This window comes from Coptis chinensis, chromosome 8, assembly GCF_015680905.1.
Source record: "Coptis chinensis isolate HL-2020 chromosome 8, ASM1568090v1, whole genome shotgun sequence".
Classification (NCBI taxonomy): Eukaryota; Viridiplantae; Streptophyta; class Magnoliopsida; order Ranunculales; family Ranunculaceae; genus Coptis; species Coptis chinensis.
In genome coordinates, this window is record NC_141463.1 from 34,524,475 (window position 1) to 34,539,662 (window position 15,188).

The following is a 15,188-nucleotide window of genomic DNA, read 5'->3' on the forward strand; positions in this document are numbered from 1 at the left end:
TTCTTAGTTAGTTTTAATTAGATTAACGGTAATGCAAATAATGTAAATTACTACGGTGATTTATATGTAGGTAAACAAGATAGAGAAACAGGGAGAGAGTTAGTCATACTCATGCAAGAATCATTTTTCAACAGTTTATATTACAACATCACTACATCTCTAATTCGTCTCGTGTTCGGAGTCGACGTCAAGTATTGATCCCTAGCGCATGCCCACATCTCTGAGCCGCATCGCACTAGCATAAGGAGTTGAACTAATATTTCATCTCTAGAATATCATTTCAGCTCCTGGCTCGATTCCACATCAGCTGGACAAATTGGAGAGTCATCGACACCATAGAGTCGCTACGTGAGACATTTTTTAGGGTCGCATTAAGGCTGATCGAGCATCGGCACTCCAATTTGTGCAGTCTCGATCATTTTGGGATCGGATGTCTAATCTATGCCTAATTCCTAAGTAGTGATTCTAGAATATTAAAGAGTCAATCCGTTCTCACACGAAGCGGATAACCACTCCCCGGGGGGATTAGCTCATGGTCATTGAGGGAATAATAAAACTTGCTGTATACATTAAGTAAATAAATGTAGGACAGCAATTATACTAGAAAAAAATGATGACCTATTAAGGGTAAAATTGACTTACGATTATTTAAAATTTCTTTGGAATAAAAATGACGGAATGTAAGTGCTGAAATAAAACTAACTAGTTGCTAAGCGGATGCTAGAGCATGAAATTGCTGAAGGAGGAATATCAAAGGCGACCCCCTCATATATATAGACTGATGTCCCATGACGGATTTAATTGGCTTTTGTTTGTTAGCTAATTGAAACGTTCAAAACTTTGAGAATCAAAGTTTTGTTTTACCTGTTTTAAATTTTGTCTTTTAGCTTATTAAGGTTTTGTTTTTTAGCCAATTTCAATTCAAACCACCTGGTTTGAATTGGTACGTGTCTTCTATATTGCGAGGTGGCACCAAATTAAAACCATCACTTGCCACCTGCCTATGCTAACTCGTCATGCCTTTTGGGCCCGCAGAGTGGGTCCACTTAGTATGTCGATTAAAGCGGCCACGAATTTTGGCGTTTTCTGACTTTTGTCTTTGTGTAGAGTTTGTCTCCCTGGTCGCTCTAGCAGTTCACTAGCCAACGTCGGCACCCTAATTTATCAGATTTGAGCTTCGGAAATTTGCTGCTTCTTTATATGTGGACCCGCTCGATTACCGGTTTTGTTCTTTTGGAAACTTTGGCTCTAGTCGGGCTCTCTTTGGGATTCATTGGGGTTGAGTGGGAAACTTCAAATATTCCATATTCCCCGTGCCGATGCATGTTTTATCATTATATTCATTTTAAATCACGAAACCAAAGAAAAAATGCGAAAATATAATTATTACATAATTATTAAACACATAATCTACCAAAATGCTATGTCTCTCGAGGTTTAATATTACAGTTTTGGGTGCTTATCATACCACCCCCAAACAGCATTTTGCTTGTCCTCAAGCAAAAAGGAGACAATAAAATGATAAGTGGTCAAAAATGTGTTGTTCTAAGCTAAATCTCATTTTGCAGAGTGTGGTTGTATTGACCGTATGCAACAAGGCCTTGAACCACTTGGAATTCCCTAGTGGACGAGTTATAGCCTCGTGAGAGTTTTCTAGAGAAGATACTCATAAACTTCGTTTATACTACAACGACTCAGTAACAAGGGCTCGTTTCCTTAATTAATCTCAGGTATCTAGACATCTCACTAGCGGGGGAAACAAGGATTTAATTCTTTCGAATTTCAAGTTAATATACATACAATAATCAAAATATCTATGTATGAGCATGCATGCAGTGATCTTATAATGAAATGTCTGAAAGGGGCCGTTTGGATCCTTTGGATAGCGTCCTTAAATAGGTTCTCACAGGTATGTGTCAAAACACAATTTCTCTCTTATTTTTCCACTCAAGTTCTGCTATCTCCAGTGTGCAGTGGGCACACATTTCCTTACATACTCAATGACAGTCAGAGGAGCCGAGGTCAAGAAATCACAACTACTACTTATTATCACACTATCATACTCCTAATTGAGCTAGAGGTCTTTATTAGGTGTTATGGGGCTTAGGAGGTAGTGTAGAAGAAACTGGAATGGAAAATTCAAAAATGATAAGTATGAGAGAATAAGGTCTTTGAGATATTTATACTAGAGAATCCTTATTTTCTTTCCTGCTTCTAACATGGGTTTCCATACTTGGATTTTTCAAGCTTTTGTATTCCCTTTTGATTTGATTTTTTTGGGGGAATTCTAACCTTGATATTTATTTTGATTTTTGGAAACATATTTCTATTTTTTTCCTTTTTCTTTTCTTCTGAAACAAGTAACTGATTTTGATTTGTGACAAGGTTTTTCTCTTCATTTTTCTGCACTTCATCCTATTTCTCATATTCATCATCTAGGTAGGCTTATTTATTTGTGGTTAATAGATGGGTAATGATTTTTTTTGGTGAAGTAGAAAGGATTAATGAAAGGTTCAGTAGAGCGATTAGCGGTAAATTTTTTTTTACAGGTGTGAATTTTTGGCTATATCGATCCAAAGAAGGCCCAAATTCTCGTCTAGGATTTGGGTAGTGATCAAGTAAGTAGACGTGTGAAATTCTCTATTCGGAAGAACTACTCCTCTGTGTCATTACTCATATATCACACATTTTGAGGCTTTTGGTTAGATTCTTATAGGATATGGAAACTAAGTTGTCTAACCGTGGGTCCCTGAAACTTACTACTATGTACATTTAATGATAGTCAGTGCATGAATGCTCATGAAAAGATGTAAAAACTATTGCATACGTATTAAATTAAGTTTCTAAGAACAAGTCCTAATTCTGATGCTAGGGTGAGATTTCTAAATATTTTTCATCATAGAAAGGGAAACGAGAATTTGTCACTAAATACGTTTATTTTGACATCAAGTAAACTATATACAACTATACATGCCTAATTTTTGCAAAAGGTTCTCACCACCCCCAAACAGTCAGACATTGTGTCCTCAAAGTGTTAAGAGGAAGAAAGAGTATACCTGAGAGGCTTTGAGCAAAAATATAGCTGACATCTTCTACAGAAATTTATTGTAACACACTATATATTATACATCATAAAAGTAGAAACACACTGTTAGAGTAGCACACTGTTAGGTTATTTGTTTATTTCACATCAAAACGTAAAACAAATATGTACATGCATCAACTCACATTGCCCCAACCTTGAACTGGGGGATAGTCCATTCTTGCCTCGTCCCCGTAGAAATGCCATTCCTTTGCATCATGCCAATCTATCATAGCTTTCCAGACTTCGCTCCACTTCCTCTTTTTTGCATTGTCTAGATGAGCTATCATTTTATCATCATTAGGGAAAGAACGAACTTTCTTTAGATACCTTGTAGGGCGTCGCCATGTCCTAAATCTCAAAGAACGAATTATCTTGTTTGTTGGACACATAGAGTCGACCTTTACCCAGTCTTGAAAGGTGGCCGCAAACTGCGGGAAGTACGTCCTCACTATCATGCATGCTGTAACTGGCAGGGTGATATAGTGCTGCCGAAAAGACCGAGCCCCCTTAAGATTCTCAATTACTAGGTCTGTAATGTCAAAGGCGGTATGTTGCTGGGCCAAGGCATGGAATGTCTTACAAGCTGACTTTGATGCAGTGGAAAAATGCCAATCCCCCATGATGTTTAGAAGAATAAATAACATGGTAGTTCCAACATTCGTGGTCATACTGGCTAGTGGAATAATGAAGTCTGGCCATCGGCCAGCTTCGGCACGTTCACTGACGTGGGCAATGCCATCGCTATACCGAGCAGCAAAATCTTCCCTAGAATAGTCATTAAAGTCATTCTCTATCATGTATTAAATGGGGAGGTCTGGCTGAAGAGGAGGAAGGTCTAGAGACATAGCAACAGTAGGCTCGTAAAAAGAGTGTCGGTATTACCAATACGGAGTGTAAATCCATTCAAAGGGAAACCCTGTACAGCTGGTAGATCTTCCATGTGATCATAAAAATAAGTTGCCAAACCTGGGGAGTATGTCTGCTCCAGGTGTAGAATAAGAGAGTTCCAACCAACTTGAGTGATGTAGTCTCTGAAAAGATGTCCATATCTTGCGTAAGAATTCAAAGAACGAATGGAAAGATTGTTCTGGAATCATCTTTGGAGCTTCCATTGTAGAAGAAGTGTGAAAAAAAAATGTGACCTGTTTAGACAAGGATAAACAAATATTAGAGTATGATGAGAATAATTAAGTAAAAACAAATTACCATAGGAAAATTTCACTATAATTAAAAACTAAAAAGAAAATGACAAATAATATAAAATTACAAAATTTAAATGGTTTCATGGGCCCAAGTAACGGCGAGGATCCTTTTGTAGGAGGGATCCATTTATAAGATTTTCTATGCCGTCAATCCGTGCAACAGCCCGTTGCAACATTTCACTTTCTGTTTGGTAAATCTCAGCGTGGTTCTCCATTATGAGAGTGTGATTTGCCAAGAACTGGTTGTGGCTGTGCAAGAATTGTGCTTGTTCCTCTTCGTTTATTGTCCTCAGGTCCTGAAATTCAACAAGACTGGTGATGATAATGTTCTGACGTTTGAATAATGTCATCAGTTCTTGTTGCATTAAACGAAGCCCTTCCATGGGATTAAATATGTTGCATAATGCATTTTCAGTGAAGATGTTGCCCGCGGAACAATCTTCATCGGTTTCTGCACCGACATGGTTCTTTGCAACGTCGGGGTTCCAGAATCCGTTCCTACATACTGAGTGAATGGAGTGAATGGTAAGAATGTTAGCTGTTCGAAGAGGTGTATGAGGAGAAGTACTAGAAAAACCCCAACGTATCATGATAAGTGTCACAATGGTTGGTAAAGGAGCTGCCTTTTTCCTGGCACGTGCGATCGCGTTCCAGAGAAATTTAATAATGCAAAAATCATTGCAGTTACTCTGTAAGACCCTGAGTAGTTGGAGGAGGGGTTTGGTTATTTCGGAAGTCTTAGACATGCCGAGCACATTATGAGCTACCCATTGGATCACAGATAATTGATTCTTTTGCAAAGATCGCTGATAAACAATACGGTTTTTCCGGTTGTATTCGCCGTGAAGGATAGTTGCAAACATCAGATGCCTGATATTGTCGAAAGGTGAAACCTGAAGGTGTACTCCTTGGTTTGTAATAGGAATTTGAAGTACCTCCGAGATGATTTCCATAGTCAATTCACGCTCGCATCCATTAGCACGGACAAAGAATTGCCCTTTTTGGAAATAACAGCTTTTATAGAACAACAAGACCAATTCTCTGGAATAAAAAGCATGCTTATGATGTAAAAGAGGGTACCATCCTCGACATAATATTTCTGTGTCAAAAAAGGGATGAAAAAAACCATTTTGGAAATTTTCCATAAAATTTTGCTTGGGCACGAAACTTCGAGTGAGGGCCATTAAAGATGGAGTGGTGAAGAAAAAAAAATTTGGAAAAAGGGAAGTAAGATTTTTGAGGTGTCTATCCTTGTTATAAATAGGCACCAATCCGAAAATGTTAAAGATACGGATCAAGGTGTCACAGGGTAGTTAGACCACGTGTATCTTCTAAGATATGCGCAAAAGTGGATGTAGTGTGGATGAGAAGAATAGGGCATGTGACAAGGAGTGCCCTTTTTTTTTTTTTTTTATAGTGAAAGTAGAAAGACAAGGAAAATGTAGATATACTATCACAATAAGATGTAAGAACGTACAACGGTATGGAAACACAACATAATGATACGGGGAATGAAATACAAACCTAAATATTAGATAGAACTATATGCCACATTAACAACATTACTATAATGAAACAAACAAGCATGAAGACTTGATTAGCATATTCAATTTGCCGCTGCTCAAACTTTTCTAGTGCATCCATGAAGCTTGAAATTTGGAGCGAACTAAAATGATTTTTTAGAATAAGAAGTGTAGAGGGAAGAAGTGTAGAAGGATCCAGAGAAGGTGGAGGAAGGTCTTGTTGATGTCTGAGGGCTTCGAGGTGCCAATGACGTTCAGTCCCAGCCATTGAGTCACAGCCAACTGGTTCCATCGCACCGAGCGCTGATACCCGCATTTTCTGTCTATGTTGTACTCTCTCTCGATTAGCGTGTCGAGCATTAGGTTGTAAGTCCGTGGGTACACAGACTGATGCTGAGTCAGCACATGGTCGACCAGAGGAATACCCGTGATCCCGGAGAGCAAAACAAGTGTGACTTCGTCGCGCACACCCTTGATGGTAACCCAAAAATGGTCGCCATTAAAGCTCCCATTGTCGTAGAATTTCATCACCAAATCCTTTGAATAAAGCCCTCCATTAGCATATAACAACTACTCCCATCCTCTAGAGTGGATTTCATTATCAAAGAATGGAGCAAACATCCCGTTTCCAAATAAATTTCCAAAAAATTTCTCCACACAAATACGCCTGTTACCGGCCATCACTGGTCTTAGGGAGAGGCTGGATATTGATTAATGATGAGGGGAAGAAATGGGACTTGCTGACAGAAGGGAATTGTGGTCGAGTTATAAATATCCGCCGAGACACGGATTTAGTGTGGGCCTATCTCGTGCGAGACTTAAACGAAGGGGGCAAGATCCGGAATTTAGGGAAGAATAAATGAGCGATGGTAACGTGTGTGGTCGGGTTTAAAGGGCCCGAGATTTCGATACTTTGGTTGGGCCAAAAAATTTCCGAAGCCCAAATCAAGCCAAAAACCCGATTTAAGCGGGCCTAAAAAACTAAACGCTTACCCACGACTCGTTTGGACTCCGAATTAGATGAATGAGATATCGAAATGATCGACACGAAAAATGCTATCCAATTGTATGAGTCATTCAAAGGTCACAAGAGTTTTTGAAAAGAAAGAGAGTGTTTTATTTATAAACAAAGGTTTTATTTATATACAAGGGAGATATACGTGAAGAATAATGGATGTCCAGAAGAGTCACCATCTTAAATCATAAACAACTGTCATGTCGGTTCTGGAGCGAACCCAATCTAGCTAGACTGTGGCTTTACCTTTATGTATTATGGGGTTAGGGGCAGGACGGTACCATCTTGGACCGTGCGCGCTACGGTCTAATAAAATTACCCTTATTACATACGGCTATCCTCAAACCGCCCCAAGGGAACTCAAAGTAACCAATTCTAGAGGTTGGTCTGGTGGAATCCATTGCCTGTTTGTATTCCAAGTATGCGACATCTGAGGTTGGACACGAATCTCATGTGCAAAACTTAATGCAAAGGGAAAAGGCAACAATATAAACATATCTATAACGTGAGTCCTTTAACGTCAGATCCTCAAGACGAGTCGAGTCTTTTAATGTTAGATTCTTAAGACAAATCGAGTCTTTTAACATCAAATTCTTAAGACGAATCCCAACTTGTGGGAGAAACGGCACGACGACGAAGATTATCTTGCGCAGCTGGTGTCAGACAAAAGTATACCTTAAACTGACTAGTATCGGATAGGAAGTCAAGGCCTAGACAAAAGGGTGTTTGACAATGCATACACCAGCCCATCCTTCACGCACGTCGTTTACGAGCAAAAGTACTACGACCATTCCCTATTCGTGATGAGTGAGACTTACACCAAATGATTAGCTGAAGTTCGCGAGGTAGAGAGTAGAAAATGGAATAGAAGGAAAGAGGTGAAATTTTAGGTACCCATCGTTTACCGAAAAGCACGTTTGCTCATGTTGCAGAAGACATTTATACTCAGTTCTGAATTAGAGTTTTCGTGGACTAAGGTTTCGGCGCTTGCAACCACACACTTCAAAGAACTATGGAGATCATAAGATAGAAGATGACCCAGCTACCAAAATGGCGTACCCTCTATAGAAACAAGATTGAGTACGCCAAACGAAACATCTAGTCTGTGTAGACCGGATCCTGAAGAAAAGTCTATTCAACATCTGGTGAGCGTAATTCGTGGTAATGTTTTAGGCGTTGTCCATTGACTTGAAATTCGCTGTTATCTTGTGGATTAAGCAAAGAGATTGCCCCATAATGTTTCACAACTGACACAATGAAAGGACCAGACCATCGTGTTTTCAATTTACCAAGAAAAATGTGTAATTTGGAGTTGTACTATAAAACTTTTTGGCCAATTTTAAAATCCTTACGCAAAATGTGCTTGTCGTGTACTCTTTTCATATTAGCTTTGTACGATTTCGAGAGATCATAAGCATCACTCCGAATCTCCTCAAGCTCATTTAATTGTAGTTTTCGCTTCTAGCCTGCCTCAATGATATTGTAATTGAGGCTTTTGATGGCCCAAAGGGCACGATGCTCAAGTTCAACTGGCAGATGACAAGGTTTTCCAAAAACAATGCGGTAAGGAGACATCCCTATAGGTGTCTTAAATGTTGTTCGATATGCCCACAAGGCATCCGATAAAGCGGAGAGACCGATCCTTTCTTGATGGGTTGGCAGTTTTCTCCATAATAGACTTTATCTCTCGTTAGAGACTTCCACTTGGCCACTTTCGTTTGTGGGTGATATGGAGTAACAACCTTGTGAGGAACTCCATATTTCTTCATTAAAACCCAAAAATTTATTACAAAAATATGTACCCCATCATCGATGATAGCTTTGGGGACACCAAAAGCGAGAGAAAATGTTTTCTTTAACAAATTTCCGCGCAGTCTTATGGTCATTTGAGCGACATGCGAGTGCCTCAATCCATTTGGACACATAGTCTACAGCGACTAAAATGTATAGAAAACCTTGAGAAATAGGGAAAGGTCCTATAAAATCAATTCCCCAAACATCAAAAATTTCCACAATCAAGATAGGATTTAGGGGAATCATATTTCATTTGGTAATTCGACCTAGGTGCTGACAACGAATGCAAGATATGCAATGTTCATGTGCATCGGGAAAAAGGGTAGGCCAGTAAAAACCACATTATAATACCTTGGCCGCAGTTGTCTTTCCACTGAAATGACCTCCGCAAGATTGTTCATGGCAAAAGGATAATACGTCGGTGTGCTCCCAGTCGGGAATGCAGCGACGAATGAATTGGTAGTAACAATACTTAAAGAGGTAGGGGTCATCCTAAAAATAATATTTTACAGTGGATAAGAACTTTTTATGATCAGGACGTGACCAAGAGGAAGGAACTTCCTCAGTAACTAGGTAGTTAACGATATCCGCATACCATGGAGATGAGAAAATAGAGTACAAATATTCATCTGGGAAGGAATCACAGATGGCTTCAGAATCACTATCAATGTCACCAACCAGCCTTGATAAATGGTCGGCCACGACATTTTCGGTTCCTTTCTTGTCTTTGATTTCCAGGGTGAATTCTTGCAAGAGAAGGATCCAGAGGAACAATCGTTGTTTTGCGTCCTTTTTCGCGAGTAAGTACCAAAGTGCGGCATGGTCAGTATATACGATAGTGGATGTTCCAACTAGGTAAGGGCGAAACTTGTCCAAGGCATAGACAACAGCTAGAAACTCTTTCTCAGTTGTTGTGTAATTACATTGAGCGTCATTAAGAGTTTTACTAGCGTAGTAAATGACAACGGGTTTGTCATCACGTCGTTGGCCTAGTACGACGTCAATAGCAAAGTCGCTAGCATCACATATCAGTTCGAATGGTTGGGACCAATCAGGGAGTTGAATGACAGGAGCGGTAGTCAGAGCGGTTTTTAGAGTATCAAAAGCTTGTTTGCAATCGAAATTGAAGTCGAATACTACATCCTTAAGTAAGAGATTGGTTAAAGGTCGAGCAACTTTAGAAAAATCCTGAATGAATCTCCTATAAAATCCAGTGTGGCCTAAAAAGGCACGGATATCATGAATTGTACGTGGGAAAGGTAGCGAAGCAATTTTAACAATTTTAGCTTTATCAACCTCTATCCCGTCTTTCGAAACAATATGACCTAGAACAAGTCCTTTGGTAACCATGAAATGACACTTCTCCCAATTGAGTACCAGATTTTTCTCTTCGCAACGCGTTAATACTTTACAAAGGTTGGATAAGCAGTCGTCAAAGGAATTTCTGTAGATGGAAAAATCATCCATGAAGACTTCCATATAACGTTCCACCATATCACTGAAAATGTGGAGTATGCAGCGTTGGAAGGCGCCTGGGGCATTACAAAGACCAAAAGGCATTCGTCTGTATGCAAAGGTTCCGAAGGGACACGTGAAAGTTGTCTTTTCTTGATCGGCGGGATCGATGACAATTTGGAAGAATCTGGAATAGCCATCAAGAAAACAGTAGTAAGCATGACCGGATAAACGTTCTAGCATCTGGTCAATGAATGGGAGAGGGAAGTGATCTTTACGTATTCTGGCATTAAGTTTGCGATAGTCAATGCAAATTCTCCATTTTAATAGAATGCAAGTGGACATGCACTCACCATTTTCATTTTGTACAACTTGAATGCCGTACTTTTTAGGAACAACGTGGACAAGACTAACCCAATCACTATCAGAGATAGGGTATATGATACCAGCATCAACTAATCGTAAAACTTCCTCTCTCACCACTTCCTTCATGGTGGGATTAAGGCGGCGTTGTGGTTCTCTCAATATCTTTGTGCCATCATCGAGATGTATGCGATGTGTGCATATGTTAAGGTCTATTCCCTTGATATCATCTAATGACCATCCGATAGCGGAGCGGTGTTCACGAATGACATGAATCAAACGTGCCTCTTCGTCTGTAGTCAAGTGAGCATAAATTATTATAGGGTGACTACCATCGAGATCGAGATGCACGTACTTCAAATCAGAAGGTAGAGGTTTTAAATCCGGAGTTGGAGGATTGGGGATCAAGGATTCATGAGGGATCATCTCTTCAATGGAAAAGAGCGAATCCAGTTCTTCTGAATCAGTTTGCAACGCAGCAGTAGGATCAAATAGTGGTACCGACTCTAATAATGTGTGGACATCCTTTATGTACGAGTCATCATCAAACTCAGGATTATCAAAAGAAAGAAATTGGTGTATCTCGTCTGGGGGAAAAGAGTTTGTGAAATAATCATGTTCCAGTCTATCAACCAAACTAATCTCGCCCTCCATTATAGGATCAAGAAATTGTTTCATTAATTTGAATATGTTGAGTTCGACAGAAAGGTTCCCGAAAGACAATGTCATTGAACCGTCCTGACAATTGATGAAAGCGTTAGCAGTTGCAAGAAAAGGACATCCCAAGATGATAGGAATGGAGTCACAGGCCACTTCAGTATCTAAAATGACAAAATCAACTGAGTAGTAAAAATCTTGGACCTTGACTATGACATTCTCTACTATGCCCTTTGGGTACTTGATGGAGCGATCTGCGAGTTGCAAAGTCATATTGGTAGGTTTTAATTCATGAAGACCTAACTGCTTAAATAAGTAGTAGGGAAGCGGTTAACATGACACCTAGGTCTAAAAGTCGCGGTACGGGTCCTTGTACTTTACCACACCATTAAATAGTGGGTCCTTATCGACCAAACCATTGGTAGTGAATCGCTTGTTGAGGAACATTAAATGCGTCGTTTGGTGGTGCACATGTCCTTCAAAACTTGGCATGCTTGGGTAAATGCTTAAGCGCATCTAGGAAAGGTAAGTTTATGGTCAAATTTTTGAAGGTTTCACGGATCTCATCGAAATGTTCGTCACATTTGTTCTTTACTAAACGGGCAGGGAACGGAGCTTTTGGGCGGAATCGCGCATAAGGATCAGTGGCGTCTTTCCCTAGGGACGTGGGTGTAGAATTGGAAGGCACAAATTCGTCCGTTATAGGTTGCGAGGTAGGAGTTGGAAGGACGTCAGTCGTGGTTTCCGTCGATTTCTCATCTGGCATACGTATTTTATTGTCGATGGTTCAGCCAGAACGAAGAGTGGTAATGGCATTTACCTCACCCTGGCTTGGATTACTAGATCCTGGTGCATTGTTGAGTTCAAAGGCAGTGTTTGTAGGCTTAGGGTTTGGAACTGCTTAGCCAGGGAACACGCCCTTTTGACTTTTATCCTGAGCTAACAGCTGAAGAGACTGTTGGATAGAAGCTAGGATTTGATTCTGTTGATTCATGTATATCAGAAAAGTTTTAGCTGTTTTATCGGTTGTGGATTGTACCAGCGGAGCAACAGGAACTAGTTCACGGTTATTATTTACGGGTTGATTTTTGTAGTCATATCCTTGATTAGCGGGAACAAGGTTGCGTTTGTTTTGGTACCCTATATTTGCATTATTGGGAAAATTACTTTGCCCTTGCTGGAATTTCGAAGATTTTCTTGACGATAGGAATTGTAATTCGCGGGTGGTCGTAGAGGAGCGTTGTTGACACCCGGAGGAGCTTGTTGTTGGGCAGGAGGTGTCCAAGCTAAATTCGGATGTTGTCGCCAAGGTGCATTAGGGATGTTGAAAGCACAAGCCTCTTCAGAAGATTGGGGAGGGCACTCGTATACCAAAGGACAATAAGAATCGGCGTGCTCAGAACTTAAGCAAAGAGGACATGGGGAAGCGTTGGCAGCCATGACCTGTTTGGGTTTTTGATCATTTACTTGTACCGAAAGGGCATCGACCTTTTGTTTAGAGACTTCGATTAGAGTTTTAATTCGGATCGGGTTTGACCTCGAACATAGACGTAACTTTGGTAGGAGTGTCTTTAAAAGATCCGGAAGAATCGGTGTTTCCCCATGGGTGCCATCGAAGAAGTTTTCTCAAGAAAAATGTATGCTTCAATAATAAATTGTTGTCCATGAAACAAACAGCGTTCATGATATCTAATGTTTCCTTTTGATGGTAAGAGAGACCATTAAAGAATGAACGGACTAATACAGCGGTGTCGAGTTGATGATGGGGACATTCGAGAAGTAGATCAGTAAATCTGCTCCATGCTTCCAAAAAAGATTCCTGGGGGTGCTGGCGAAAGAATTGAATCTTTTGAAGCATTTCTGTAGTTTTCTTCTGAGTATATAACTTTATCATGAATGCTTGTACGAGTTTGGCCCATGTGTCAATGAATTGCGGTGCTTCGCCTGTGAGCCAAACTGAAGCTTTATCAACTAAGGTGAAGGGAAACAACCTAAGCAAGACTTGTTCATTGGTAACAGTCGGATGGCGGAAAGTGATGACTACTTGTTGCATTCGACGAAGGTGATTGTACGGTTTTTCATGGTCTAGACCATGGTAAACAGGTAACAAACCGAAAATGTTTGGCGGAATTCAAAAATCACCTACAATATCATCGAGTTTAATGCAAGAAGCAGGTCCTTCTTGTAAGGCAGTATAGAAATCCGAAAGGGGTTTCTCAACTTTGGGATTTTCCTTGGCCATAATTAAGGGAGATGACGGCAACGGAGATGTTTGACGAGGTTGGTTTACGGAGGAGGAACTATGTCTAGGAGATAGCATAAGCAGTTGTTTATTGTATTTTCGGTGACGATATGTAAGTTCTAATTCCTTATTTTTACCAGACCGTAGTCTCATACAAATATAAATTTTAATTTAAGGCTCATAAGGAACTAATTATGACTGGAGGTTTTAGAATTAAGGAAATAGAGAGGTGGAGCACGTCTTCTTGAGTTGTTGCTAACTTGAGCAGGTAAGCTAGGATAACGTGTGAATATTCCAGCAACCAGGTCACCTGAGAGAATTGAAGGAGGTTATTCCTGCTAGCACGTTCCTTAATTAGGCAACCTAAATTTTTTTCAAGTTTCCTAGGCACTGATGGAATAGGATGATGATTTATGATGGTGTATTATGCGGGGTGTTATTAAGATGAAATTTTTAATTACTATGATTTTTTATTTTATTATTTTATTATTTTTTTTTTTTTAGTTTACGTAATTAATGTATTATGGAGACGTGATTACGAAATATGCAATTAAAAACGATAGATGCCAAAATAGAAACTAATTAACATATACTAGCTTACGCAGAAAGTCTACACATGCAAATCTATATTACTTATACGTGCAACTATATGTGAGTTATATGTGAACTAGGGGAATGTCGAGAACGAACTCATACAAATGAATACCGCGTACGTGAATTGATGTAACATACACATACAAAAATATTCTAAGCAGGTGGTTTGAAACTATATATACATCCAAATATATTCGAATCATATTAATCGTGTTAACGTGAAGATGTAATGACGAACCACATTTATATGCAAAGAGTTGTTATGCCAACACACAAACATGCAAGGTAAAACAGGTTATAGTAACAACCAAATAATATCCTCGACAAAGTTTGAGGAGTTTAAGAATTTGAAACCTGGTGTCCCGCGATTCCTCGTACACGATCGAACTAACTCCCGAGCTCGTGACCTTACTGGAAAAACTGGACAAGAGAGTCTAAAAGAATACTGAAAAGGAAAGTGGCCTATACCTGGAAACCAGAGTGTTGATACTCAAGGTTAGTCTCGCGCGCTACTAATTTAGTCTCGTCTGAGACTCTTTTGTCAGTTCAGTAGTTCAAGTTCCTACGGAATACTTAAACTGTGCTAATAAAAATAAACAAGATCTGGTTCACAGATATCTGTTAGTAGAAAAAATTGGGGCAAACAAGTACGTAATACGTTAGTATTGCAAAAGAAATGGAAATTTAAAAAAATGAAGAGGTAGGGGAGGGGGTTTTACGTGATGTATTCCAGTTATTATGTTAAGTCCAGAGTCCTTCGGCGTGCAGCGGCGCCATTTGATAATAACGCATTTAATTTGTACGTTTATTGGTTTTCTTGATTAATTAAGTCTGAGGTCCACAGTCCGAAGTCCGAAGTCCAAAGACCAAAGTCCCAAGTCCAAAGTCCGTATAGTCGTACGTTTTTGTCAAGTTACCTTACTCACGTGGGTTTGGTAAGATAGGTCGACTAAGGGATCGTCCAAACCTTAGGGCTCGGAAAAGGTTCACAACTGGAATTACAACTTTTGGTGAGTAGGATTTTAGGTTTCTTAGTTGGTTTTAATTAAATTAACGGTAATGCAAATAATGTAAATTACTACGGTGATTTATATGTAGGTAAACAAGATAGAGAAACAGGGAGAGAGTTAGTCATACCCATGCAAGAATTATTTTTCAACAGTTTATATTACCACATCACTACATCTCTAATTCGTCTCGTGTTCGGAGACGACGTCAAGTATTGATCCCTAGCGCATGCCCACATCTCTGAGCCGCA